The sequence below is a fragment of the Salvia splendens genome, chromosome 4 (assembly GCF_004379255.2).
Source record: "Salvia splendens isolate huo1 chromosome 4, SspV2, whole genome shotgun sequence".
NCBI lineage: Eukaryota > Viridiplantae > Streptophyta > Magnoliopsida > Lamiales > Lamiaceae > Salvia > Salvia splendens.
The window spans coordinates 33,183,983-33,211,411 of record NC_056035.1 but is presented as its reverse complement, the minus strand read 5'-3'; the positions used below and the strand labels follow the sequence as shown (position 1 = coordinate 33,211,411).

Sequence of the window (27,429 nt, the reverse complement as noted above, 5' to 3'; positions counted from 1 at the left end):
GAGGGCGTACGAGGCTCTCTAGGCGCGCTTCAACATTATCAAAGCCCCGGCTCGCACGTGGTTTATGGAGAATATGGTCGACATCATGTATACGTGCATAATCTTGCACAACATAATTGTCGCCGACGAAGGACCTGAGGCGGGAAATTGGTTCGACACTGAAACCCCGGGAAGCTCTACCGCAAGTAGTCCGCCTCGCAGTGGAGTGCATCCGTCTATGCAAGATCGGTTGTTTATTCGGGCAAGGACACGTGATTCTACCGCCCACGCCCAACTCCAAGATGATCTAATGGAGCACATTTTGGGCAAACTTTGGCAACCAGTAGAGTGCGCGGAAGAAATTAAATTATGTATTTTTAATATTTTTTTAGGATTTTAATTATGTATCTTTTAAATTTTTTTAGAATTTGAAGTTGTAATTTTATTTTATTTAATGAATTGTGTTTTTATTAATTGAATTTGTTGGAAATAAAAATAAAAAATGAAATTGAATGAATAGTTAAGGGATGAAATGGTTAAGAGACGGATAAGAGATGAATGGTTGCAGGTGCTATCTCTTAGTTAAGAGATGAAGTGAAAAGTATAGTAGAGCCCATGAATAGTTAAGAGATGAAACGATTAAGAGACGGATAAGAGACATCGTTGTGGAAGGCTTATGGTTATAGTAGTAGCATCGTAGTAATTCTAAATTTGCTAACAACGAACAATTCGACATTGCCAAAAACAGTACCGGGTCGGCGGGAACACACTCGACTAATCAATTAACTGCATAATAATTCATCAAGCCCTATCAATTTCTGATCGTGAATCTCCTAAAATTTACAGAGGAGAGGGTAATCTGCTATTCGCCTGAACATGGTTAACTTCTCCTCCAAGCTTTCCCGGCAGATTAGCTTTCTGCTGCCCAACTTGAACGATTCCAACTCCGATTCGGTTTTCCAAGAGCTATGCAATGTAAGCACATTTAATTTTGAGTGTTTTTGCATTAAACTTATCAAATGCATGCCTCTCATTTTGTCTTGTTTCTTCTCATTTGACTGATGATCTTGTGTTTATACTGTAAAACCGTTAGCATTTAACTACGTTCAAGCATTGTGCGCGAGCTGATAGTGATTATTGTTTGCATATATATAGAGGTTATAACAACTGTATTGCTGATACGAATGATGAACAAGAGATGCAACTTCTCAAGAATTATCCAAAATTCATTGAACCAAATGTCAAATCTGATTACACATCTTAGCTCTAATCTAGTATTTATCTTGTTTACTAGCTGCAACTCTTCAAACAGTTGCAACTGCTGCATCTATTAATCTGTTATAACCAATTGTTCTTTACCTTTCTTCTTTCATTCTTTCTTGGGTTATATTCACTGGTTTATAATTTTTTGGTTTGCATTTTCTGTTCCAATGGAGTTTTTTTTACGTCTAATGTGAGAATTTATGGTATATGTGCTATGTTCCATTGTGAAGTCAATGTAAGCCTTTATATCACGGTTCGTTATGCCTCTTACTGATACGTTTAATGGAAATTGTTGCTTTAATCATCATATAGTTCCTTTTTACTGGAAAAAAACACTATAGTGTATTAAGTATTGTATATGGTTTTGGACCTTTCTAATGCTGATACATGCTCAGTTTTAAAGCACAGTTCATAATTGATTCTGTTATTTTTTTTGGTTTTTAAAATATTACCATATATTAATCAAGCAATTGATTCTTTCTTACGTGTTTTTAATTTTTATTTCAAGAAGTAAAGACTGTGCACATTCATGTTGATTTTGATGCGTCAAATACTATAAGAATGTAGTTTTCTATGTTGCGAGTACTTGTGTTATTCACACTCTAATAATCGGAAATGATTTTGTTTGAAACATTTTTATTGGGGGGTGTGGTGGCCACTGGCCAGGGTGTAGTCAGATAGTTTATTCTCTCTGGTTTTGGCATCAGTTAATAGTGAATCGTTTGTTTTATAGCCAAGGCAAATGATTCTCGTTTTCTTTGTTTCCCTTTTTGACGGGGTTACGATATATTGTGTGCAAATGATTTTATCTTTTTGAGGTAGGCCTGATTTAAGATATTTTTTTCTTTGAAAAGTAGCAGAACTCCTGAAATAAATTGCAGTATTGACAAGATTGTGTTTATTCTCGTGGAGTTGTCTTGATTGTAGTTGCCATGATTGTCACATTTCATTTAAATTACAACATTAATCCTAGCAGGTTGATCTAAATGCATTTTCTGAGTTTTAATCCTGTAACAACCATGTTTAATGTTATAAGCAAATTGACATAGAATACAGCAGTGAAGAATTTATCTTGAGATAGGTGGGTGTCTCTTCGTTCATGATCTGTGTTGATAACTTCATTAGAAACTGAGCTCGTTTCTCATATAAAAGTCAGTTGTTACCGATGAATGAAATATGAGACTTGCTTTGACATTATATTTTGTCTTGTTTGGACACGAAGTAGCCATAGGCTGAATTATACTTTGGAATTTGGATTTAGATTTTCGTAAAAACTTTTGAGCCTGCCTCACCTTGTTAGCTACAAAAGTCAAAACTATGAGGCTCAATTATTTTGATATTTCAATCTTTCAAGAAAAGAGTTAAACATGATATTTCATAAAAGACCAGTGAGAAGAAGGCCTAGGTCATGCAATCTGGTTAATGCGAGGTGCCTTTTGAGATTTAGCAAGTGATGAGACTTTGAACCAGTCCAGACTCCAGTATGCAAAATTTGTTGCATTTGTGTTGCTTAATTCCTGTTTCTGACACTGGCATTGACTTCTGCTATTACTTATATGCTGATTTTGATGTTATTATGTTCCTCGGACAGTATACAATGGACGAAATGGAGGGTAGCGTATTACTGCTCCAAGCCTGTTTTGACCACCTCAATATTTATTCAAGCATGTTGAAGGATATAAAGCTGCAACCGATATTTGCTTCAATAAACCTAACTTTAGTTCAATATTAAGTGAGTCACTTCAGACTAAAGCCATCAATGAAGAACTACTGCAGAATCTTTCTGATGCTCTACACTTGTTGGTACCTGATAAAATTGGAGTTGGTCTTGCTTTGTCTAATTCTGAAGATCATGATACCAGGATGTGTGGTTAGTTATTCTCTTCCTTGTAGATATAATTTTTTGTTTAGTTGCAGGAAGTGGAATACATACAACAGTTTATTTTTCTACATGTTCCGCTAAACCTATAACCCTTTTCTTGGCTGTATGTAGGAAAGAATTTCTGTTTGAGTCAGATTACGGAGCTGTGTGCCAATCCTGTTGCATTTGAGTCAACTGAGATAATTCAGCATATTCTTGTGTTACTTTGTCGGTCTGAAGGCCTCTCTAAGCATTTAGATTCATTCTTGCAAATGTTATATCTTGTGCAACTGAAGGCCGAGACTCAATTTGTCATCACACCTTTTCTTCACAATGAACTACGTGGAGATAACTTCTTCAGGTGCTTTTCGTGATAGTTCTCAGTGCATACATAGACTGGAATATATTTCGGAAACTATTTTTACCTTTGTGCTTGTTTATATGCTGTGGATTGGATGACGGGGGTGAAGATGATTTTGATGCCATTCTAGCAGAAATGGAGAAAGAAATTAGCATTGCTGATGTAATGTGTGAGCTAGGTTATGGGTGTACTGCTAATTTGGCTCAGTGCAAAGAAATGTTCTCTTTTCTTGCCTCTTACTGATGCCACAATTGCAAAGATACTTGGTACGATTGCCAGAACTTATGCAGGTCTTGATAACAGCCAAAATGTCTATACTACATTCCGCTCTGCCCTTGGCGGTAATACTGTCCTGGATATGCCATCTTTGAATTCTTGGAATGTTGATGTCCTTGTAGATTCAATCAGGCAACTTGTAAGTTCCATGCTTATAGTTTATCATTTAAGTTGTAACATGTTATCTATCTTCACCAATTATAAAAGTGCCCCATTATTTTGGTTGATTGTTTTGTTTCAGGCTCCGGGAATTAACTGGATTAATGTCATGGAGAATCTGGATCATGAGGGATTTTATATTCCTAATGAGGCAGCATTTTCATTTTTTATGTCAATCTACAAGCATGCATGCCAGGTAGAAATTGATTATCAAACTATTGCCCTTCATCTATTACTGTAGGAATGTATTAATGTAAAGAATCAAGCAAGATATCCAATCTGTTGTTCTAAATATCTCATTTGATGGTTTAATTTGTCAGGAACCATTCCCTCTCCATACTATTTGTGGATCTATTTGGAAAAATGTTGAGGGTCAGCTATCTTTTCTAAAAAATGCAGTCGCTGCACCACCTGAAGTATTTACTTTTGCTCATTCTGAAAGGCAGCTGGTATGCTTTCTCCAAATGTTAAGCTGTTTCCAAATGAACTAGTGACTACTTGTCACTTTTCTTTTATCGTTTTTCAATAAAGTTATGCCATTTGGAATGAGCTTATTGTACTTTTTCCTTGTGCACTCCTATGATGATGCTGTGCTTGGGCATACATTGCAGTCTGGACCAAATCGTGCTTGGTCATGTCATGATCTGCTGGTGGTTCTGTGCCAGCTATCTGAGATGTGCCATGCAAGTTTCGTGAGATCTGTCATTGAATCTCCTCTTAATAACTTCCCTGAAGTATTACTTCTTGGAATGGCCCATGTTAATGTAGGTGACATCAGAAATGATCTTGATTTTTTGTTCTGCTTTTTATGCAGTTTATTGTTTATTAACCAAACTATGACTGGTAGACTGCATATAATCTCATCCAAAATGAGGTGGCATCTGCTGTGCTCCCAATGGCTCTTAAAAGGGCTTCTACATGTGGTTTATTATACACTCTTTGGCATGTAAATCAAAACATGCTGCTACGTGGACTTATAGAGACTGTCAATCTTGATCCAGACAGTGTCACTAGGTTTTTGGATGCTTTCCAGGAAATAAAGGTTTTGACTTCTTACCAACCATAAATGTGCTATTTTAGTGTTTCTTTGATATATATACCCCATTGATTGTCAAATCTTGGCATCTTAATATCTGTTAAATGTTTTACAGGCTCTTTCCCAAGTACTAGATATGTTTCCTTTTTACTTTGGCATTCGGTTGGCTGTACTTGCATCTAAAAAAGAAATCATGGACCTTGAAAGCTGGTTGAGCACTCAATCAGTGTCAAGTAAAGATGCTTTCTATGAGGTTAGTGTTTTCTCTTTTTAAAATCCCTCCCTGTTAAGATTCCTAAGATACAAAGAAAAGCAAGTTGACGTCTGTGGTTGTGTAAAGAAATCATTCTCTAAGATATTATAGCCAAGACTAATTTTAGAATTTCAGTGCCATTTTGTGTCCTTTAATAATTGTAATTCCAAGATCTGGTTCATGTACATGCCTCCAGGAATGCATCAAGTTTCTAAAGGATGTTCAAATTGGAGATCAGGACCTCTCTCCTAGTCACTTTCAACCTTTGGGTTCACTTTTGAACATCTATTTGGAAGCTTGTCCCATTGTTTTAAAGGTATTATTGTCACATACATTATTACATTTTCATCTCAGCCAGCTTGATTACTAGTATGTGACCTTTCACATTATTGCTGTACAGGTACTTCAGAGTCATGCTGGTGTGCTTTCTGCTAATAACTTGTCTGAGGAAATTAAGAAATTGGATGTCTCTCATATGCATGCTAATTCAAGAATGGAAAGTGCTGGGGGTTCTGATGTAGCTGCTGATAGTTATGCTGATGACTTTGAAACAGAAGCAAACTCATACTTCCATCAAATGTTCTCTGGTCATCTGTCTATCGATGATATGATTCAGATGCTCACTCGCTTCAAGGAATCTCCGGACAAAAGGTACTTCAACCCCATAAATTACAAGATCACCCCTGGTATGTTGCTTGAAAAGCTTCACACAACTTTGGTTTATAGATTCAAAATTGTGGTTGTTTGTTATGAATATGCTGATACCACTAAACCAGACCTTCACTTTGCTGATCATGTTGTTTCTCTCGAGCTATTATTCTGATTTTATTAGTGGAATCTATTACTCTACATCACCATGTTCCCATTTTGGTGGAATTTATATCTAAAAGATTGGTATCTTATTAGAATTAATTATAGTTAACTGAGCACATTATTGGAAGAAATTAGTTTGTAAGTGATCAGTATTTCAAAGTTCTATATGTTGAATTGTATGGCCACATACTGATGCTAGGATTGAGAATACTTCTGGCATTTTAGCATTTTGTTAGTTAATGCATAACTCTCTGAAGGGAACAGTCTGTATACGAGTGCATGATTGCTAATCTGTTTGAGGAATACAAATTTTTCTCAAAGTACCCTGAAAGGCAGCTGAGGATTGCAGCAGTACTTCTTGGTGAGATCTTATATACTGATTGTTCTAATATACTGAAACTATTTTTATGTTCAAAATAGTGCGATGTGTTGTCTGGTATGATCTGTGCATGGAATTATTGAATCCATAGGCTGGTTTTGTTGTTTGATTTGTCATGATGTTTAGCCAAAATTTCATATACTGATTACTGTGACATCTTGTGCATCTTAGTTATCATTTCTTTTTCTTATATATGTTGTTGGATTCAGAAATTGGAATTTTGAAGTCAATTTCTTTGTATGAAATGGTAATTAATGGATTATGCTATCATAGCATAAGTTTCATATTTGAAATATTTAGCCAATATTTAAATTGCTATTAATTTTAGTTAATATTTAAGTTGCTAATTAATTTTGGATAAGTAATCGTATCCAGTCAAAAGTAAATTAATTGCCTTTGAACGTTGAGTTTTGATGGGACCATAAAAAAGGACCATTTCAGGACCGTTTTCATTTGTTCGGTATTCAAAAATAATAAAGTAATTGTACCAAAATCATAAAATGACCATATGTTTAGTACCAAAAATGAACTTTACTTAATTTAATATCAATGTATGGACTCTACACTTCAGATTTCTGCATATTTGATGGCAAGAGGTTTTTTTTCCTCTTCTGTTGAATTTATATGTTTGGTCAAGTTCCTCAACAGTTTAATTTGACTCTGAACATCTGTTATATGTCAGTTAGGTAGTTTTATACAGTAGTCTACTGTGTTTTTGAGTTTGTTATATTACCTGTCCGTTTGATAATTATATTTGATACTCCTCAATTCTGTTTTAAACAATAAATTCTGTTTTACTGAGTGAACATGAGCAAAGATAAATAGTGTTGTGAAATACTTTCAACCTAACTATGCTAGTTGTATTGTTCTCCTATTCTAAAATTTTCAGCTTGCTGATAATGTTTATCCTTTATAAATGCTTCTGCTCCAGGATCACTCTTTAAGCATCAACTCGTGACTCACCTTACGCTGGGTATTGCTTTACGAGCTGTTCTAGATGCTTTAAAGAACCCTGCAGATTCAAAAGTTCATTCCTTCTTAGGTTATCAGTTAATGTTATTATTGTGAATTTCAGTCTGACCTTGGTTTTATAACACACAGATGTTTTCCTTTGGGACAAAGGCATTGGAGCAGTTTGTCGACTGGCTCATTGAGTGGCCACAGTACTGCAGTCATATACTGCAAATATCTCATTTCCGTGTATCTCATTCAGGCCTTGTAGCATTTATAGAGAGGGCACTTAACAGGATTTCTGCTGCTCATAGTGAGCCCGATCTTGGCCATAGTGCCAATACTGATCACCATCAGGGTCTTATTCAATCTTCTGCTCCAAATATGGAGGTATTAAACATAGTAACGTTATCGGCCTGTTAAGTAGTTGAACCTGCATATATGAGAAACAGTTGAATGTTTCCTAGAAAACATGACAAATGTTAAAGTGCTATCTGGATGTCATCATCCAAACGTGTCTCCCCACATGTCTATATGTGGTTTCTGGTTTCGCCTTGTCTATGTGGTTGTGGATAATATTTTTACTCCTGCATGAACTCATGATCACTGCAATTGTGTCCTTTTGTTTTCAGATTGCAGGCCTGCCATTTTCTTTGATCGGACCCGGCAGCACAGTGTCTAGATTACCAGTTTCCTCTTCGATCCCACCACCACAGAGACCACCAAGCTCTCTAGATGAGAGAAAACCCTCTGTGACTCTTTCTAATTACATGAAGCCAGCACAATAATCTTATGTGCAGCCTGTAATTGCTCCTTTGAACAGTACACCTACCCTTCCTAAGGCAAGTAATAGGGTCTTTGTCTACTTTGATGTAGTTCACTTGATCTTTTTTCTATTTGTACCTTGTTATTTCTGTATTTCGAGTGCTAATATACTCAAACCCACAATGCAGTCACGCAGTGGCGCTGGGCTGTCAATACAATCTGCTTCGTCGAGTTTTTCACGGTCTTCTAGATCAGCCTCAGCAAGTAAATTATCACTTTTAGCTGTGCTACTTTTCTCGTTGTGTGCTTATGTATTACATTAACATTGGGACTGGTGTTACAGAGTCTGGCTCTGCATTTAACATTGAGACCCTAGTTGCTGCAGCTGAGAGAAGAGAAACTCCAATAGAGGTAATTGGATGTAGCTGTCTTATACTTTTTAGTCTTTGTTTATACTTGATCCTCACCCTTTTGGTTTTCGCGTGCTTTTACTTTGGAGAATTTTATTCCTTGTTTATGGACCCCTTTCTTGAATGACTTGTAATTTTGTTCGGTCTCTCTGGTTACCTACGTGCTAACTTATAATTCTCTCAATCATCATAGAAAAAAATGGTTGCATTCTCAATTCAATTCATGTTTCTTGAATTATCAATCATTACCTATGTTCATCTAGATACTTGTACAAGTATGATGAATGATGATTTAAAGATGACCACCAATCCACCATGTACATGGAAGCTTATTATGTGGAACTGCCAGGAAAAGCCTAAATCAGACATATAGATCCTACATGCATTCATGTAATAATTGTAGAGTGGGGGAGGTTTATCAAGGTATATATTGACGAGACATGATCATCATCAAGTCGATGTGGGACTAGAATGGGGGTTTTCAACGCACCCCCGCACGTGTGGGTTGGAATGCACATCAGACTTCCATACACGCAGACAAAGAGATCAACATCAACTTGGGCCTATCTGACACCATGATAGAAATCCCGTGGTAATGTTGTAAGAGCGGGCCCAAGTCGGTGATGGGTTTCTTTGTTAAAAAAACCTGTAGAAATGGGCACTCACACCCTTAAAAGGCCTTTTAAGGGGGTGAGTGACCCATTTCTAACAATGATGATGGCTTGCTCTGTCAGTTAGATGTTGCTTTTTGGAAGTGTGCTTTCTCTAGCAATGATGTACCTTATGAAGTCTCAACTAGGGTTTAAGTGTGTACTTGTGACATTCCTTATGAACTCATTTTATGACTGTGCTGATTGAATATTATGATCTGCTGAGCGTCAAAATAAAGGTAGACTAATATTCATACTTCATATGTTTGAATGCCACCTTCTGAAGTAAGTGAAAGATCATTGGTAATCCACTGGTATGAATCATGATCTGATTTAGAAAACAATGTTTTGTTTTAATTGCTTCTCACTGCCATCCTCAAATTTTCAAATATTTTTATTGTTTCCTTAAAACAAAGTTAGACTAATTTTCATATTTCATATGCTTTAATTGCTTCTCGCTGCCAGCATATACCGGTAGTTCAAATATTTAGCACAACATGACACCTCAATACATAAATGCTGGTACATGTTACCACAAAATTTCCAGGCTTCTGTGCTTTCTGGTATCAAATAGTCATTGAAGAATCCACTACAGGTAAAAGCTAATTTATATTCTGGAGCATTGGTTACTGTCCTCAATCCTGGGTAGGACTGTAAATGTTAATTTCATAGTATTTCTAAGATAATTTGGAGTTTTATGATGTACTCCCTCGTCCCGCTACAAGTGCTTGATTTCTTTTGGGTACAGGATTTAGGAAAATGATATTTATTGAGTTAAGTGGAGTCTGGAGAGAATAAAGTAGGATAGAGAAAGAGAAAATAAAGTAGGAGATAGAATAAAGTAAGAGAGAGTAAATGTGTTGTTTTTTGCTAAAAATGGAAATCAATCACTTGTAGTGGGACAACCAAAAAGAGTAATCTATCACTTGTAGTGGGACGGAGGGAGTACTTGATATGTCCTACTTAGACTATATTCCGGTTGTATACAAATTATGTGTGGTGTATAGTCTGACATTCTATTCCACTACCATGATGTTTGTCTAATCTGCTGTTTTGTTATTCTCTTTCAGTATCTGACTCTTCCGTCCATCTTTGGAACAGGCTCCAGCATCAGAAGCTCAGGACAAGATATCTTTTATTATAAATAACTTGTCGACTGCAAATGTTGAGGTTAAAGCTAAAGAGTTATCAATAGGTAGAGATACTATCCTTGGTTCGCGCAGTATATGGTTATGAATAGGTAGAGATATAGCTTGCCAATACATTCTTACCTAAAACAGTTCTCTAGATGCAATTTACCTTTGGAGTTACTCTTCCTGTCTGGCATTTTGAAAGAAAATAGAATGACATCTTGAACTTTTCGGTTCTTTTTGTCTTATTATTTTTGGCAGGGTAAGCATTGAACCAAATTTTCAAGATTTGTACCTGAAGTTTCTTGATAAAGTAAATTTGAAACCTTTGAACATAGAGATTGTGCAAGCCACTTATGAAAACTGCAAGGTCTGATTTTTTTCACTCTACTTTATTCATTTTGGAAAGCTGGTGTTTATTCTTGGTATTTGTACTATGTCTAGGCTCTCTTGGGATCAGAACTTATAAAATCTAGTGTGGAAGAACGATCACTGCTGAAAAATTTAGGAAGCTGGCCTGGGAAGATTACTATCGGAAAAAATAAAGTTCTAAGGGCACGAGAGATGGATCCAAAAGCTTTGATTATAGAGGTTTCTTTTCTTCTATTTTGTTTTTGAGTTCACTTCATAAACTTGGAGTTAAATTGTCTGAGATCCTCATGTTGCCATGATTATCTCATCTTCTTGATTTGATTTTTTCTCACACGTGGATATATATTATGTGCTGTATGCTTTTGAAGGCATATGAAAAGGGACTCATGATAGCTGTTATTCCTTTTATCTCAAAGGTACGATCTATTGTTTATTTTCTATGCATTTGCCAATCCAAGTTTATTGACTCCATGTGCTTGTTTTAGATTCTTGTACCTTGTTTGAACAGTATTGCATATGGGCCTCCCAACCCTTGGACATTGGGAATTCTTGGGTTGCTTGCTGAGATATATGTGATGCCGAACTTGAAGATGAATCTCAAATTTGAGATTGAGGTGATTCTGTATACACAGATCTGGTTATTCTTTGCTTGCAGAGCAAACATCTTAAATTTGGGATGATTTTCTTTGTTGATATCTCTTTGGTTCAGGTTCTGTTTATGCATTTAAGTGTTGACCTCAAGGATGTCACACCCACTTCTCTTCTGAAGGACATAGTTCCAGAAGTTGAAGGTAATCCTGATTTTGTGAATTAGGATGTTGGATCTTCACAGCCACCAAGAATGAATGAGGTGAAATCTGGAATTATTTCGACACTTAACCAAGTTGAGATACCCCTTGATGTTGCTGCCTCTCCCCATACTGCCAGCCGATCTCGTATTATGTCTCAGGTTAGAGCTTCAATTGTTCTATTTTGATTTAGTAGCATGATTGGAGGTTGATTTTGTGATCACGATAACAGTTATGCTGCAGCTGTACCTCATTCATCTGGAACTTTGACTGAGGATGAGAAGCTAGTTAACTTGGGTTATTCTGACCAGCTTCCTTCTGCTCAAGGCCTTTTACAAGGACAGTCACAATATCCAGTTAATCAGGTCTCTCCAGATTCCGCTTGTATGTGCTTCCGATGTTTTTCTGTTTAAATATTGACTGATGATCTATTATTTTTGTAATGTTGCAGGTTCCTGTCACAGCAGCTAATATTGAACACCAAGTGGTTGTCAAAGGCTTCAGGCTTATGGCTTACACTTGCATTTTCAGAGGTCTGAATTAGTAACTGAAATTCTATTTGACAATGAAAATCATCAAATGTTTTTCAGTTACATGTTTTATTTGGTTCAGTGTACTTCCAGTTGCCATGGATAGAGCTGTTAAAGAAATAGTGTCTGGTATTGTGCCATGCAGTGTTTCTATTGCGACTGACACAACTAAGGAACTTGTCTTGAAGGTGTATTTCTTTCAAATTCATTGATTCTGAAGGGTCCTTTTTTCAGTAGTGTATATATAACAATGCGAATTGTTTACTAAAGAAGTTATGTGTTTTTAAATGGCAGGACTATGCCATGGAGCCTGATGAGACCCTTATACGAAATGCAGCACATTTGATGGTAGCAAGGTTGGCGGGAAGTTTTGCTCATGTAACCTGCAAGGTATAGATGACCTTTGTTTTATTACTTTCAGGTTTAAAATGTTAATGATCTTCTGAATTGTCAGAACATCACTTTAATATACCTTGCATGCTGATTGAAGAGGCTTTTTCATCACATTTAGGAACCTTTACATGGTTCAATATCAAGCCAGCTTAGAAGCTCACTTCAGGGCTTGGCCATAGCAAGTGATCTTCTAGAACAGGCATTTCAACTGGTGATCAATGAAATCTGGACCTAGGCTGTGTGTTGATTGAACAAGCTGCAACTGAGAAGGTAAACTGAAATTATTATGAGTTATCTGTTGGTTCAATCAAATTTACAATTATGACAATTGTCTCTGGACAACCAATATTGATAAATATTTAAAAATTGAGTTCGAAAGCAAGAAGTAGTATTAATAATGTTCAAACTTCAAAGTAAAAATACCTATGCTATCGAGCTCTATTTTGTGAGTGTTATGATATGTAATGTTATATTATACTCCCTCCGTCCCATAATAGATGTCACACTTTCCTTTTTAGTTTGTCCCACAAATGATGTCACATTTCTTTTATTTTTTTTTAAATTCCCTCTCACATTAATAAAAGTATACTATTTTCTCTTCCCACTTAACACACAAAACATCTTCTAAAATTTCGTGCCATTACTCAAGTGTTTCATCTATTATGGACAGAGGGAGTATTATTACACTAGAGTAGTTGAGATTTCAAGTTGAGCTGTTGGGAAAGAGTTCCCCTCCTTTTCTTTAAAACACCTAATTTTAATATTTTAATAATATATGAAAATGACTTGGTACTGCTGCTGAACAAGGTGCTCTTGACCCAGTGCATTTCTTATATTTCCCAGTCCTCTTACTCTTTCTCTTTGGCCTGTTTGTGGATGAAAAGTTAATTTAGGCTTTCTTGTGACTTTTTTCCACTGGTAATTTTCATGATTTATTTAAAATGAATTTGGAAGCCTTTATCAAGATAAAAGCAATGTATAGGTCATGCATGTTTCAGTGTCAAGTAAGCTTATGCATATCATGTCTGAAAAACACTTTTAACTCAAGTGGATGATGAAGTTCCTTCCAGAGTATATTAGGTGGGTCCTAAATCCTGATTGTACGGCCTCATGAGTTATATGTGTGGAGAGTTACAAAGGTCTCTTGATATTTTCTATGTGGTGAACGTGGAGTCTGTTGATGTTTTCTCTTTTGAATGGGCTTTACTTATTAGAGCAATACTACTAGCAAATAACTGATATAATAAATTTAGTTAAGTCTTGTGTTATATTAGTCCATTGTATATGGGTTTGGACATAGTGCTTGTATTTTATCCTTGTTGCATTTTAACCTCGTTTACAGGCAGTCCAAATTATTGATGGGGAAATGGATCAACAACTTTCTATTAGGAGAAAGCATAGAGACAGTGTTGGTGCTGCTTTTTATTATGCTAGCCTTTATGCCCAAGGTCAAATGAGTATTTTACCTGAGGCCCTTCGTCCTAAGCCAGGCCACCTGTCACATGCACAACAGCGAGTTTATGAGGTGATTCTTTGACAAATTCTAGGACATCTAAGTTGATTCACGTGGTCAGATATGTCTTATCTAGTTCATCTTTGTGATCTTTATTGTATCTCATTTCATTTTGTCATTTTGTTTGCAGGATTTTGCTCGGTTCCCAGGCCAGAATCGATCCACCCAGAGCTCAAATGCAGTCCCAGTTGGCCCCACTGCTTCATCAGAAAGTGGATTGTCCCGACAATTTGCACCTACTTCTGCCAAAATGAGTGGTAGCATTTACTCATCTGGCCTTGTTAGCACAGGATTTGGTGCTATGCCCCAGACACTGGAAATTGACTCTGATGAGATAGCGCCTGTTCGATGCCAGATTCCTGCAAGGTTTTATTTGATTTTTATATAATTTATCAATTATTAATTCTTGTTTTCCTATGAGTAAGACCTGCGAGCAACAAAAACAAAAAGGTATCAAATTAGTAAAATTATGGTGATCATTTTTCAGTGTTCCCTCATCTCATATTTCAATTGGCGATGGTCCACAAACTCCTGAAAATGACATCATTCCTTCATTTCCTCCTGCTTTGGACACGGGTATGCTACAGATAGAACCTTCCCATTCTGCAAAAGTGAGTACATTCTGTTTATATATCTGTCATTGTTTGCATGTGCACTTTTTTAACATAGGAATTCATAAATGCAGAAACCTGGAAATGCTTCACATCTTACTAATGCAACTCTGGCTTCTGAGCATCCTGGGACAAATGTCTCTGAGCCATTAATAACCACTGGTGACACATTGGGTAACTACCAGAATATCTCAGAGAAGGTATATTTACTATCCGCCTTTCATGTTGTATGGATTTAACTCATTTGTTGAGAGTTTCTTGTGACTGTATTCTTTCTTTTGGCTTTTAACTAACTTGTAACAACCTCTTTCAGCTAGAAATTCAGTTGGCTAATGAAGCGAAAGAGGTTGAGATTCAGGTAAAAAAAAAGGCTATATCATGTTTATATAATTATTTTCCATTTCTCTCATACAAACTTTGGTTATAAATAATTTAAAGTGATATCAGAGTTTAACAATCTTGTTGATGCTCTGGAAAAGGCATGTCTGCTTCAGTTATGTCCTAGATATTATATATTATATCTAGAGTCCCTAACTATTTTCCTAATTTTTTAGATTACTGCAAGACCTGAATCCCCAGAGTCGTTACAACAGCTGATTGAAATAGCTATGAACCCTGCTAATGCTGGAAATTTGTCTCCTTCGGCTGTTGGTAAAGAAGAAATTGCACGAACCTCCAGGGACAAAAAGGTTCGCAGAAATTCCTTTTATCTCACACTTGGTGCATTCCAACACACACATTCACACTATCTAAAACCTTTTTTTTAGTTGGTGGAACCTGGGCTTCCTGGGACAAGCAGTGAAGAATTCAATGTGACAGAATTGGTGGATTTTGATGCTGCTGGTTTCTCTGAACAGGTACTAAATATTGGATCTACCTAACATTTTATATTTATGTATGCAGGCAGCAGTAGTACAATGCTGGTTCTGGAAGATATTTGATGGTTTTATGTATTTTATTTGTCATATGGGGAGGTTTGATAATGCTTCTGCCCTCTACACATACTACATAATGGTTTTATCTCCCAACTCTTTCTCTTTGTCTCCCATTTTCTTTTTATTATGCTTGAATCTGACATTGTATATAACCTACTTTGTTTTTATTCATAAAAGAGGACGTGCTTAGAGATTTTTCTCAATTTTGTCTCCTGAACACAAATGAATGCTTCGCAATTTTTATCTACCGATAACTTGCATTGCAGTCCCATCAATTTGTCTTCTTGTCTTGAATTGATTTTCGAGCTCAAAAAAGGGCACATTGGCTTACACAGTTTAACATTTAGCTGATTCCATGAAACCTCCTTAACTGAGTATTCCCTCCGTCCCATTTTAAATGTTTAATTTCTTTTGGGAAAGGTTATTTAGGAGAGAAGGTTAATTGGATTATTAAGTGGTGTCCCAGGGACCACATGTATAGTGTTAAAAAAGTGATATGGCCCATTTGATTTTATCCTAAAAATAGAATGAGACGTCTAAAATGGGACAGCCCAAAATGGAGAGACGGACGGAGCATTTCGTTACAAGCTTTGAGGTTATAGTTACATTTTTGTTAATCAGCATTAACTAGAAGTTCAAATTTTATTGTGTTTTTCATATGTGCAGTTTACTGCTTTGTGTATGCTTTATTTAGTACAGAGAGTTCTCCCATACTCCTCTGTTAAAGGTAGTCAGATATTTTTTTCTTTTTAGGAAAGTTACAGCTTTTTGTTACGGGTTCCCCATTTTCAAATCATATGTTCTGACCTTTGGTTTTGAAATTGATACACGACTTAGGTATTTGGGTTGTTTGCTGAATGGTACCATATATGTGAACTTCCTGGAGCAAATGATGTGGCTTGTGCTCGCCATGTCTCACTCTTGCAACAGAGAGGGCAGCTTAAAGGAGATGATATGACTGATCGATTTTTCCGCAGGATTATGGTGAGGTCCTATTCCACTCTTACTGTAATAAACGATTTAGTTCAAGTGTAATGGGTATTTTATTTGTTACGTCCTGAATTCAGGAACTCTCTGTATCACATTGTCTATAAATGCGAAGTTAGTTTTCTCAGTTCTGAAGGTAGCATCTCATATTGGTACTTTGGGGAATAAAATGTATATACAGTCTCTCTCTGAAATCTCCGCCCTTCATACTATCTGTGTTTACTCTTTCAAACCTTCCAGTTTGGCCCTGTGGATCAAGGTTCGAGGAAACTTTCACTTCTGCCAAAGGTACGACCTTGAGATCAGAGCTTGATTGTTTAATGTTAAGTGTCTAGATTTTTAATGTACTCTACCATGGCTGCTTAAAGTTCTTGCTCTTACGGTGAAATATATTCTAAAAGATGCTGAGGAGAGAAAGGCGTCATTTAATCCAAGGTCCTACTTTAGGTTGTTTGTTAATTGGCTGCTTGATTTGTGTTCATTGGATCCTGTATTTGAAGGTGGCAATTTTCAGGTACTGTATTTGGCATTTAATTCAGCTATAGGGTCAAACTTTGCTAGCTTTCTTCTCATTCAGAGATTTAATTCCTAGCCTAGGTGTCTTTTTAACTAAAGCTATCTGCATCGTACAACTACTATTTTCTAACTAAAGAATAAAATTTTCAGGCATTGACTGCTTTGGCAAATTCCTTCCATGCAATTCAGCCTCTCAAGGTCCCAGGGTTCAGGTTTGTGCGAATGGTTGTTTAATTGCTCCTATTGATCCCGGGAGAATGTATGATTTGAACAATTAGATAAACTTAAAATTATTTTTTGCTGTCTTTGTAAGAATTCAGTTTTAATTGTTTGCATATGGGATCTGCATATTGCTTTTGAGTCGCTTTGTATAGCTTCAAACTGATTTGATTTTGGTTGAACAATATTATATTACTCACTTATACATTGACACAAACTCGCATCTATAGCACTCAATCTATTACTTACATTCTGCTTTCTAGAAGTATAAAAATCTTAGGTCTTTCACATCTAAGAATAACTTGTGGTTAGTATTCCTGATTCTATTTTCTTCTTCCCCGAAAAACTGCCTGGTGAACCAATACCTATGTACTCTATTTTTAACTCCAGCCAACCATTGTCTTTAAGTTCAGAATTGTGAATATAGGTTGTCATGAATGCTTCGATTTGTTATGTTTGTTCTTTATTTTTATTGATGTACTTATCGAATTGCAAACACTGTTTGCATATTATATCTTATCATATAGAAATGAAAATCAGCTGCTTATTTTGAGGGATGATAATATTATTCCTTCCAGTACCATAGGGTTACCTAAAGCTGCTCAATTTTGTATTCAGCTTTGCATGGCTCGAGTTGGTTAGTCATAGAAGTTTTATGCCAAAGCTGCTTACTGCAAATGCACAAAAAGGATGGCCATATTTTCAGAGGTTACTGGTGGACTTGTTCCAGTTCATGGAACCATTCCTAAGGAAGACTGAACTTGAGGAACCGGTTTGAATGCAGTTCTTGGACTATTTCCATGTTCTCAACCATTATTGTGTGTTGATATTGATGCAATATGAATCTTGTATATCGCTAGGTGCAATTTCTGTACAAAGGAACACTCCGAGTGTTGTTGGTGCTACTTCATGATTTTCCAGAGTTCCTTTGTGATTATCATTTCAGCTTTTGTGATGTCATCCCCCCCCCCCCAGCTGCATACAAATGCGGAATATAATCCTTAGCGCATTTCGTCGCAATATGAGGCTTCCAGATCCTTCTACTCCCAACTTAAAGGTCCATAACTTAACTTAATATGATCTATTGCTTGGACTGTAAAGTTGGTATCTGAATGACACATTATGTGATGATGTAGATGGACCTTCTGGCGGAGATTAATCATACGCCAAGAATTCTTTCAGATGTTGATACCGCACTTAAAGCAAAGCAGATCAAGGATGATGTGGAGGAGTATTTAAAGGTAAAGAGCAGAAGAAAATTAATGAATTTCAAAACTTTTTATGTGGTTCTTATGTTATAAGCAATTTCTGTCGCAGACTAGGCAGCAAGGATCCCCGTTTCTAAGTGATGCTGAGTTGAAGCAGAAGCTTCTACTCTCTTCAAGTGATGCTGCATGTGCTGGGACTCGTTACAATGCTCCTTTAATTAACTCCCTTGTTCTTTATGTGGGGATGCAGGTCTGTCATTCTAGATTCCAGTTCCTATTAAACTCAATCCACTACTATTTCTTGAATATTTGCTATTTTTTTACCTGTTTACCTTGTATGTTTGTGGTTTTCTTTTATTTATGATCCAAACAAAAAATCATTTCAAAATCATGTTTATGCTATTCAGCAACTGCAAGCGAGAAAACCCCCTCATGCTCAAACCATGGGTAATATGAGTGCATTCTTGGTGAGTGCTGCTCTGGATGTTTTCCAAACGGATCTCGACAGAGAGGGCCGGTACCTGTTCCTGAATGCCATTGCCAACCAATTGCACTATCCAAATAACCATACCCATTACTTCTCCTCCGTTCTTCTTTATCTGTTTGCTGAATCAAACCAGGTGCGAATTGTTTGGTTCCCCCTATTAACCCTCTTAGAAATATTTATTGGAACGTTTGATTGTCAATAGGCCTCGTCCATTGCAAACCTCTTGTGAATGTATAGATTCTCCAATTCCTTTATAGGGGTTCTTCTATACAATTGAATTAAAATCTGGAGATGTGTGACAAATTATCATAAGGTGCAAGTTATATAAAAAAGTGAGTTGAATGGTTAAAGCCCAAAAAACAGAATGAGTCTCTCCTAGAAATCTACTCCTTGCGAACAAAGTAGAGTTTGCCCATGACATGAAGAAGTGCGACAAAAGCTATGAAACCGATGCTCATAACAAGCACAACATTTGGGGAAATCTTGAGCCCAGGAGCATCATCTGTGTAGAATTGAAGCATTGTTCCACTTGCTCCACCGGCAGCCCCTCCTGCTCCGCCTCCACTTCTCCTCCTACGGAGGTTAGCTGCGGCAGCTGCAGCACTTCCCCTCTCAGGAGCCGCTCCTCCCGTTGCCATTTCTGCACCAACTACTTCATACATTCAATACAAAATTTTATTTTAATTACCAGATCAATATTCTGTAGGACTATAACAACAAAGTAATCTAACAGATTAATTGCCAGATCTCATCCGTTCAATCACAACAAGATCAAAAGCCAAACAAACAATTCTACAATTTAAAGCAACAACTGAAAAAATAGAGCAACATGTATGAATGAATTCGCTCGAGTACCGATTTAAGAGATGCAGGGCTGACCTTGAATTAGACTTGATTTGATTTTGTCTCTCTAAAGTCTTCGTAAATTCAGATCTATCGCAATTGAGGTGATACAGATTTGCCGTTAATGGAAGAAAAGAAACAAGCTATATATTGAACAATAGAACTACGTTACGGGTTCGAACACATGCGCAAAACCAATCAAATCCTGACACGTATACCAAGTCGACGGATCCGAAGCCGAGTCATACAAGGCGGCATTTTGGTTCGAATTTCTGAAATTATATATTGGTTTATGAATAATAACTCAAAAAATCTCTTTCACAAATTACTTTGTCTCGGTATAATAATTAATTTTTCAGGAGATTATTTTGCCTCGGTATTTTTGGGTTTTTTGTTTTGTAAATAGTGGCCGCTCCAGATTAAAAGACAGAGGAATCGGAATATCACCAAGTAAAGATTTCCTCATTCCATGTTACAAAATCATATTTAAAAAAAAAACATCAAAAGCAATATGTGTCATAGTATTGGATAATTTGTTATTTGACGTTTATGCTTGTCATACTAATTTTCCTATTTATTTTATAACTACAATTCAGATACCACACAAAGTTTTTAAATATAAAAAGAATTCTTTGTATAAATCCAACTCGCTAACTTCTCTTTCTAGTTAGACTTGCTATTAAAATATTAAATCAAAATGCATAAGTTATGAAAAAATAATGCAATTTTTCAGTAGTAGTATTTCAATGTGATTGAATTGAGTTAAACATTTTTGATTTGATGATTAATAAGGTCAATGTTTTCTGAGTTAGGCATTGGAGGAAAAACTTTCAATGTCGATGAAAGATCAAATACCGAAACATTTGGTCTGCAATGGATTGTGTAAAATGAAAAATTAATTTCAACCAACATATCCTAAAACTAAAAGTTTAATCACTATAAAAATTAAAGTAGTACTAAAAAGTGGGATTTATGAACTTTTCATATTATGGTCACGCCCCAGATCTGTGCATATGGCCTGGACTCAAAAGATAATCAATGTCAAGACCCAATAAAAACCCTTGCACTGTTTCCTGGTTAAGCCCAACTTATAAACATGAAAATTGAACAATGCCTTCGCTATATCGACAAACAAGAAACATTGATAAAAATAAGATAGAAATGGAGAAAAAAATTGGTTGAAGTATTGTTAGTGAAAATGATAGTTAAATAATTTTGGCTATGGAAGGTATGAGTTCTAATATGAAAAAAATTGAAAAAATAAGGTATAAATGGAGAATTGGTTAAGGTATTTTTAGTGAAAATGAAAAGAGAAATGGAGAAAAAAAATTGGTTGAAGGATTGTTAGTGAAAATAAAAGCCAAATAATTTTGACTATGGAAGTTATGAGTTTTAATATGAGAAAAATTGAAAAAATAAGAGAAATGGTGAATTGATTAAAGTATTGTTAGTGAAAATGAAAGTCACCTTATTTTGGAAATAAAATCTTTACAATTAATAGATATAGACTAATTTTAGTGTAGTACTAAAAATAGAAAATAAAACTATTTTCTTGTAGACGATAGTATTGAAAATACAAACAATTTAAACCACAGCCAAACTGCATCTCTTGCTATAGTCATTGATGGGTTCGCAGCTGCAATGAGACTATTTAATTTATTTTTTTTTCTTTCTACTTCTTTCCTCTAGGAATTCTTCCTAAAATCTTATACTACTATTTAAGAACGTGGATATTTTAAATGGGAAGAAGGTTTTTATTGTTCTACAAAATATAATTTTTTCTTCATATAAAAATAATACTTATGTCGATTTATTCTCTCTTTCTACTTAATCATAAAATAATACTCCATTTGTCCCACCACAAGTGATCAACTTTCCATTTGAGTTGTCCCACCACGATTGATCAATTTCATTTTTTAGTTAAAAACAAAGCTTCAATCATCTCTTATTTTATTCATTCTCTCTTTCTTGCTTTATTATCTTTTTATCTTTCTTACTTTTTCCTTTCTCATACTTTACTCTCTCTACTTTAACTTAAATTAATATATATCATTTTCTTAATGTCCGTGTCAAAAAAAATCCATCAGTGGGAAGAAGTACTAATATATAAAACCTAATGTTAAAACACAAATATTTCGACGAAGGAAGTGCTACTAAGAGCACCAGCAACGCGGGCCGCTGGCGTTCCGCTTGTCGTTCCTCCGGAACGAAAGCGCAGCGGAACGCGTTGCGGCGCATGGTTTCGTCGCGGTGTCGTTCCCATGCCGTGCCGTGTGCCGGCGGCACGACTCGCGGCACGGTCTGTGCCGCCACGCGCTTCGGCGACTTGGCTCTCCCCGCGTCGTGCGTGACGCTCACTCGCCGGCCCGCGAGTGGGCGACATCACGTGCTGACGCAATAATAATTTTTTTTAAAAAAAAATCAATTTTATAAAAAAAAAATTTAACGGTAATATTACCGTTTTTTTACCGTTTTTTAATTTTTTTAAAATTTTTATTTTTATTTTCTTATTCTATAAATACTTCTAATTCATCCTCATTTCACACACAACTACACATCTATTCTTCCTAAATCAACTTCATTTCCTCTCCAATTTTCATTTTCAATCTCTTCACAAAATGTCCGGCTACGGCAACTACGGCGGTGGCGGCTCCGGTGGGTGGGATCTCAACGCGTTCGGCTATTGGGAGACCATGTACAACACACTTGGTGGTTCCGGTTCGTCGACGCCGGGCACCCAGGGGTCGGCGATGCCGGGTGGGTACCAACCACCCACTTTCGATGTGGATGCATACGCTCGACCCTCCGCCTCGCGGCCTTCTCAGGGATTGTCCCAGATTCGGGAGGATATCCCCGTTGAACCCACCCAGGGAGGAGGCCGAGGCGGTGGAAGCTTCAGGGCTGCGTCTGAGGCGGCCGAGGAGGAGGAGGAGGAGGAACCGGAGGATCTGGGCCGGCATCCGTACAACAACGAAGAAACAAAGGCGACGCCTGGCTCACTGTCTCGTACAATCCCATCGTCGGGAATCAACAAGCCGCCAAGTGCTTCTGGGAAAAGGTCTGTGATGTCTACCACCAGACTAAGCCGAAAGGGGCCCGGAAGCGCAAATATACAATGCTACATTCTCACTTTGGTCAAGTCGACGTACAGGTCAAAAAATTCTGCGGCATCTACTCGACCGAAGCGGCGCACTACCAAAGCGGAGCTTCGGGCGCCGACATTCTGAGGGAGGCTTTGCGCGCCTTCCACCAGGACACCGGTCTACAGTTCAAATTTGTTGATATTTGGCAGATCGTCAAGGACGAGGAAAGGTGGGTCGGCGGTGTCCGCTCCAGCTCGAGCTGAACCTCAAAGCGCACGAAGCACACGGCGAGCGGCAACTACTCGTCTGGTGACACCGGTGAAGCCAGCGAGGGTGAACAGCAAGTGTTTGGGGGTACGGCCGGCGAATACGGGGGATCCAGCCGTGGGAGCCGTCGGCCGCAAGGGACGAAGGCGGCGAAGGCGGCTAGAGAGAGGAAGGGCAGAGGCGAATCAAGCCAGCCGGCCTCGGGATCGGGCTCGCGGGGAGGCTCGGACACACTTATGGTGGCGTACATTACCGCCACAATGGCGGACACTTCCCGCTTCTCGCACTCCCAATACGTGGCCTGGTGGAACGGAATTGTGCATATGGCGGCACAACTTGGCCTTCCGACTCCCCCTCCACCTCGATCGCTTCGGAGTAGTTTTTTTATTTTCCCACGTTTAATTGTGTATTTTTTATTGTGTGTTTTTTATTTTTTTAGGATTTTAATTGTGTGTTTTTTTATTTTTTTAAGTTTAAGTTGTAATTTTTTTTAATGTTGTGTGTTTTTTAATAAAGTGTGTTTGTTTTAATTAAATTGGGTTGGAAATAAAAATAAGAAATGAAATTGAATGAATAGTAATTTAAGGAACGGTTAAGGAACAGATAAGAAACGGAGGGTTGCAGGTTCCGTTCCTTAATTAAGGAATGGAGTAATTTAAGAAACGGTTTAGGAAGGTATAAGAATAGCGTTGTGGATGACCTAATCATTTAGACGTACTGGTACATGACATGTGTCACATCTACGTCATCATTCTCATAAGCTAATGACGGAATGAAATTGTTTGTGGAAATTGTTCATTTAATAATGCCAAAACAGTCCACTATCAACCTCGATAAAATTAAATTGAAGATCATAGATATCCGAATGTCAGTAAATTAAATTATCAAAGTGTACAGTACATGTATTATTTAACATAAGAGGGAACACTTATCCTGAGCGTAAATTGACAGCTTATGCAGAGCGCGTGGAATTGTATGTGGACGTCTCTCCATCTTCGTGTCTACAGGAGCTTCAATACACGCGGGCATTTCATCGCCTGCTCCCGTACAAAGTTTGCATTCCCGACGCGCAATCTGACTCACCTGCTGACACGCGCTACCAAAATCTCGAGTTCACAGTGCAGTGCAGCCCTTCATATCAATTTGTAACAATTTTTCCTATTATCATTACTCTAAAAAATAAGTGGATTTCTGTTTTTCCAATTTTGCCCATTTCTCGGATTACGCCATGCATGACATAATTCGATGAATCTCAATTCACTCCAAAATTTAGTTATAAGAGCATGCACAACGCGATCTCCACGGAGAGCATGTTCTTCAGTGTTTATGAGTTACGGTCTTATTTTTATTCATATTTTATTTTTCACTTTTTGCTATGGCACAACACTCGTAATCATGCTCTTCATTATTCATAGATCCCACTATTCTATTTATTCAATTTAAAAATTATAATTACTAAAAATATTTTCTTAATAATAAAGCTTTGTTAAAAAATCCAAAATGCAATTACAAATTCTTAAAAATTAAAGTTTACATAAGTGAAATCCTAAAAATTAAAATTACAATTTTTGATTTCAGGTCGATATAACACTTACTATTTTATAGTATAGTATAAGGACATTCACAATAAAGATTTCAAATTTAGCCACAAAATCAACTACAACTCATTTTTCTTCTGCCACACTGGAATTTTAAATTTAAGCCACAACATCGGTAATATTTAGCCCCAAAACTAGTCACAACTTATTTCACCATTTTTCATCCTATTTTAAAAATTTTGAGTTAGCAAATAAGATAAAATAGCAAAATAACATAGATTTAAAGTTTCTTCAAGCATTCACGTAAAACTCTGGGCAAGAGTTGGGAGTGCCGATGCAGAGATACAGACAAGGAACGACTCTTACATTTGAAACGGAGAGGGACATGGATGAACCAAAACACACCCAAATAAGAGGGATTCCGGAGATATGTTAGTATGAGACTGTATAATCGAGGAGAGCTTAACAAATTCAATAGGTACTACTAATACCAATAAATGCATATTTTTTTTCTGACATTTGTCTCATAAGAATTTCAAGGTTAATCGTGCTTAGTTTGGAGCAATTGTGAGATGAGTGGTTCCCTGGGAAGCTGCTACACGGGGAGCATGTGAGTGATGACAAAGCATGCTAGAAAGACTTGTGTTGGTCTGTAGGGACAGCTGTCAGTTTGGAAATCGGATCGTTACAATTCGCGCCCAATTATATCGGCAACATGGAGATACTCGTGAAATTGATCCGTCGCGCTTCCATAAACCAACTGCCTAATTGCAGTTGTACATATCTACACGTCGAGAGTCCGAGCCTGCCGCTACAATCAGTACTCCCCTAGTCCGATTTATTTCCACGTTAAATTGTACGTATGTCAACAACTAATATTGAATAACTAATTATTTTTTTCACCTCAAGTTAATAAATTTGTTTTCTCGTGATGTATAAGTTAAATAAGTTATTTTCTCTTTTATCAAAAAAGCAACTTATATAATTTATTTTCTACTAGTTTTTTCTATTTTATTGTCTATATTCACAATATAAAAAAAAGCATCAGTTAACTTGCAATGTAAAGAATAATGAATAATTATAAAAGAGATGAATTAATCTTCAATGAAACTCTTATTTAATGTTGTAATTAGAGTTTATTAGTTCTCCATTTTTTTCTAACTTAGTTATAATTGTTACTTCATTCGTCCCATCATAAGTAATCAATTTTTTTACACAAAATTTTATTTATTGATAAAAAAGAATAAAGTAGTAGATATGATAAAGTGGAGAAATTAAATGAGATCAAAATATAAGAAAAAATAAATGGATTATTTTTTTATTTTAAAAAAGAAAATCGATCATTTGTAATAAGAGAACAAAAATGGAAAGTCGGTATATTGCAATTGGTAAAAGTGAATGCTCCATTATTTTTATTATTTTCCTTAAAATTTAATTAAAGTTTTATTAAAATATAACCATTCTTAATTATTTTGTTGAACTACTCTCAAAGGTTGTGATTTTTTTTCATTATTACTCCGCAAAGTCTTTGTCCAAAACGGCATTATTTGTTCATCGTAGCCTATGTTTGCACCGAGGTAAAAGTTTGTTAGCCACGGAGTAGTTTGTTCGCAAGAAAAAATGTTAATTTAATGTGTTAAAATTTTGAAAATACATGTCATCTTTCATGAATTTAAAATTCGTGTTCAATTTCCAACTTAATTGACTCTAAGTTGTGATTTTTGTGCACTTTTTCATTTTATTTAGGGATATTGGTTTTAGTATTATAAAATTTTTAAAAAATGAGGTTTTTCTCATAAAATTTAAATTTGACAAATAATATCATAAACTTTATCGAGTTTGTTATTTTCCACTGATGAATTTTTTTTACTATATTAATGGATTGAAGAGCAACTTTGGAGAGTGTACTTCAAGAAAAACTATCATCAAAGATTGAAGAACTTGAAGCTCTCGAAATTTTTGTCGAGAAATTTCAAAAAAAATATTCGTATCATGATATTACTTGCCGTAATATTTTCACCGGTAAGAAATAACTTGAAGCTCTCGAAATTTTTGTCGAGAAATTTCGAAAAAAATATTCGTATCATGATATTACTTGCCGTAATATTTTCACCGGTAAAAAATAACAAACTAAGATAAAGTTCATAATATTATTTGTCAAATTTAAAATTCATGGTAAAAATCTAACTTTTAAAGAGTTCCATTATATTAGGAGCCAATATCCATATTATTTATTGAGTGAACTTTAAAAATAATCCATGGGCTATGGGTTTATCTCATCCATAGTCCCTGCACTTTAAAAATATCCTCAGATAACCCTGGACTAAGTGCTTATATCGATATCACTAGGAGAGATGCTTTTATTTCGACCAATATTGCTATATTATGATTGGGACTATTTGAAAAAATTAATTATCAGTAAGGAAGTTGTCCCATCATTTTCAGTTGTTGTAAAATCTGAATACTGACCCGAAAATAAGTGCATAAAATAAGCAAAAGCACATGACATGTCAAAAAAATATCGTGATGCTTCATTCCATTAAAAGATCATGACTTTTATTACTATCTCCATCTCACATATAACTCACATTTATTGTGATCACAAGTTTGAAGAAATATAAAGAAAAATAAATTGAATAAATTAGTGGATTATAAATCTCATTTATATTTATTAATTTTATAATAAAATGTGTGTGAAACAAATTGGTAGAATGTAGGGATTTACTTACCATTTATGGTAAAAGTGAAATATGACTCTTAATATAACACTAATCGAAATAGCAAATTGAGACTTTTTATTGTGGGATGAAAATAGAAGAAAATAACAGACTAGCTAGTCAGTTTCCCCAATCA

At 36.1% G+C, this 27,429-nt stretch overlaps 1 pseudogene; it reads left to right on the top strand.

Annotated features, from left to right (window-relative positions):
• Positions 1–715: 715 nt before the first annotated feature.
• LOC121801009 lies at positions 716–19,131 on the top strand (annotated as a pseudogene).
• Positions 19,132–27,429: the final 8,298 nt, after the last annotated feature.